At 41.1% G+C, this 4,071-nt stretch overlaps 1 pseudogene; it reads left to right on the forward strand.

The window, feature by feature from the left end:
* Nucleotides 1–2,672: 2,672 nt before the first annotated feature.
* Nucleotides 2,673–3,623, forward strand: LOC129559316 (olfactory receptor-like protein OLF4; annotated as a pseudogene).
* The last annotated feature ends 448 nt before the right edge of the window (nucleotides 3,624–4,071 follow it).

The following is a 4,071-nucleotide window of genomic DNA, read 5'->3' on the forward strand; positions in this document are numbered from 1 at the left end:
TCTGTCGTCCCCTTCTCCTCCCGCCCCCAATCTTTCCCAGCATCAGTCTTTTCCAGTGAGTCAGCTCGTCACATGAGGTGGCCAAAGTATTGGAGTTTCAGCCTCAACATCAGTCCCTCCAATGAACACCCAGAACTGATCTCCTTTAGGATGGACTGGTTGGACCTCCTTGCAGTCCAAGGGACTCTCAAGAGTCTTCTCCAGCACCACAGTTCAAAAGCATCAATTCTTCTGCACTCAGCTTTCTTCACAGTCCAACTCTCACATCCATACATGACCACTGGAAAAACCATAGCCTTGACTAGATGGACCTTTGTTGGCAAAGTAATGTCTCTGCTTTTTAATATGCTATCTAGGTTGGTCATAACTTTCCTTCCAAGGAGTAAGCATCTTTTAATTTCATGGCTGCAATCAGCACTCTTAGGACTCATCAGAAAAATCATAATCCAAGGATAACAGCAACAAAAAAAGGTGTCACATACGAAAAGGGAGAGAGAGGTTTACTCCTCTTTTCATATACAAACACTTAGTCAAATGAAAATGAACTAAGCACAGGAAAAGCAAGTTTTGCTGCCTGATACTAAAAATGGCCAGTGTTCAATTCCTATCCATTGTATTTTGTAAGCATCCTTTTTTGAAGTGCTATATTGTTCCCTTTACTCATTTTTCTCTTGGGGCATACAACCCATAAGTATTTTAGACCATAAGTTATTGCTACTCTGGATAAATTTATTTTTTCTTTTTAATAATTTCTGCTGGGCATCAAGGGAATATAATAGCACATGAAATGTTATAAGAACCAAAGATATTTTTTTACCACAGTCTCTCAGGGACAATTTGAGTTTATTAGATCTGTATTCTCTTTCATGTCCATTCTCTATTTCTCTCTCTCTTTCTTTCATATATTGTTGTTGCTATTGTTCTAAGTCGTGTCTGAATCCTTGTGACCCCATGGACTGCAGCACACCAGGCTCCCCTGCCCTTCACTATCTCTCGGAATTTGCTCAAATCCATGTCCATTGAATCGGTGATGTTATCTAACCACCTTATTCTTTGCTACCCCCATCTCCTTTTCTTTCAGTCTTTCCCAGCATCAAGGTCTTTCCCAATGAGTCAACTCTTCACATCAGGTGGCCAAATTGTTGGAGCATCAGCTTCAATATCAGTCTTTCCAGTGAATATTCAGGGTTGATTTCCTTTAGGATTAACTGGTTTGATCTCCTTGCAGGCATATATATATGCTCAGTTGTGTCCAACTCTATATGGTCCATGGAATTCTCCAGGCCAGAATAGTGGGTAGCCTTTCTGCCTTCCAGGGGATTTTCCCAACCCAGGGATCAAACCCAGATCTCCCACATTGCAAGCAGATTCTTTACCAACTGAGCTATCAGGGAAGCCATATATATATATATATATATATATATAAATCTGGATGTATATATATATATGCATCCAGATTTAAAGATACAATACAGATATATAATATAGTTGTACACTGAAAAAAATTATATGTCTTTAATACGTGGCATAAAATGGTCATACCAAAATTAAATGCCAAGTTTCATTGATACCTAGGATAATTACAAGCTGGAATTTCTGAATACCATTTGTACATAATCTGATCTGATCAGCTTGAGTTGTATCAAACTCTAAATCATTTGTGGTTGTTAAACTGTGGTTGAGAAATTCTTGAAAATAATACAACCCAGGAAGCCAGGGACTTACTGTGTGTCTTTTGCTTTCTTGCCTTGCAGAGGGTAAGAAGTCTTCAGAGCAGGGGTACTGAGCTCACATATCCCAAAGTGATTCTCATACACAGAGGCCAGAACTTAATCAGGAAAAGGCACTAAAGAAGAGATTCATTTAAACATATAAGCTAGGACTTCCCTGGTGTTTCAGGGGTTAAGAGTCTACCTGTCAGTGCAGGGGATGCAGGTTCAATCCCTGGTCTGGGAACTAAGATCCCACACGCCGCAGGGCAACTAAGTCCACTCACCATGACTAGAGACCCATGCACTGCAACTAGAGAAGCCTGCCCACTGCAACAAAGATCCCACACAGCCATCCTTTACAGCAATTTCATAATGTGGTAGAGAAATGTAATATGGAGGAGGGACTCCTTGTAACTTGCAGTCTCACCAGCAGCAAGGAGACCACTTTGCTCCTCAACATCCTCTAATACCTTCTCTCCTCACTCTCCCTCCTACTCATTTCCCTTACCACACCAGTTTCCTTTTTTCAACTAGAACATCTTAAACGAGCACCTTCCCCAGGGCCTTTGCACTGGCTGTTCTCCCTGATAAGTTCATGGCTCCTGTTCTCTCTTCCACGAGGTCTCTTTTCAAATGTCACCTTATTTGCAGTCTTAACTGAACACCCATAAAAATAGCATCGCTTCTTTACTGTTTCCTTTACACTTGCTTTCATTTTATTCATTATAAGTGTCACTATATGACATACTATATTTATTTTTATTTGCTATATTGATTCTCCATGACTGGATTTCAGGAGCTTTTGATTACCAAAACACTGTACTCATTGCATGAAAAAATTATGGACATTAATTTCCAAATCACAAAATACATAAGGTAGCATTTCAACAACGTGACTAATGTCCACTTGCATGAAAATTAGTCACGTTTTTTCTCTTTACTTGTAGTCTCTTCCACTACATGGCACCAAAGAACATCACAGGAGGTTCAGAATTTCTACTTCTCAGATTCTCAGAGGAACAAGAACTACAGGTCTTCATATTTGGACTTTTCCTCTCCATGTACCTGATCACTGTGTTTAGAAACCTGCTCATCATCCTGGCTGTCTCAGACCCCCACCTCCATACACCCATGTACTTCTTCCTCTCCAACCTGTCCTTTGTAGACATCTGCTTCACCTCCACCACCATCCCAAAGATGCTGTGGAACATCCAGACACAGAGCAAAGTTATCACCTATGAAGGCTGCATCACCCAGATGTGTTTTTTTTTGTACTGTTTGCAGGGTTGGATGACTTCCTCCTGACTGTGATGGCCTATGACCGCTTTGTGGCCATCTGCCACCCCCTGCACTACACAGTCATCATGAATCCCCAAATCTGTGGAATTCTGGTTCTGGTTAGCTGGGCCATCAGTGTCCTGCATTCCTTATTACAGACCTTAATGGTGTCGAGACTGTTCTTCTGTGGAGCTGGAAATCCCTCACTACTTCTGTGAACTCAATCAGATGGTCCAACTTGCCTGTTCTGACAGCTTTCTTCATGACACGGTGATGTACTTTGCAGCTGGGCTGCTGGCTGGTGCTCTCCTGTCTGGGATAGTTTACTCTTACTCTAAGATAGTGTCCTCCATATATGGAATCTCGTCAGCTCAGGGAAAGCTTAAAGCCTTTTCCACCTGTGTGTCTCACCTCTCAGTTGTCTCCTTGTTTTATTGTACGAGCTTAGGAGGGTACCTTAGCTCTTCAGCTCTCCAGAGCACACACTCAAGTGAAATTGCCTCGGTGATGTACACTGTGGTCACACCAATACTGAACCCCTTCATCTACAGTCTGAGGAACAAAGACATAAAGAAGGTTCTGCAAGCATTCTTCAGAACAGCAGCTACAAACAGACCATTTGTCTTCAGCTGAAGAAGGCCCCCTGATTGAAAGGTTCAAAACCCAGAGCCAGAAATTGCAGATCTTTTTTCAGATTCTTTCATTCGATTGAAGAAGTAGGACATGCTCCTTTTATTTATTTCTTAGAAGTTAAATTTCTTTGAATTCCTCAATATAACTTAATTTCACTCACTTGATTAAGATTTGTAGTCTCTCTCATTTTCAAGAGCTTTTCCATATCATGGTTTTCCCACTCTCTCAAATTTATTCTCAACATTGGATCTAAACAATCTGGGGAATTTCCATTATCATGTGATTAGATATATTCCTTGATACAAATATATTATAATGTCATGTGTGCAGGCATACTCAGTCTTTCAGTTGTGTCTGAGTCTTTGCTATCCCACAGACTATAGCCTGCCAGGCTCCTCTGTCCATGGAACATTCCATGCAAGAATACTGGAGTGGGTTGCCATTTCTT

This window comes from Moschus berezovskii, chromosome 8 (genome assembly GCF_049115385.1).
Source record: "Moschus berezovskii isolate FMDL1 chromosome 8, NW_MosBer_1.0, whole genome shotgun sequence".
Lineage (NCBI taxonomy): Eukaryota > Metazoa > Chordata > Mammalia > Artiodactyla > Moschidae > Moschus > Moschus berezovskii.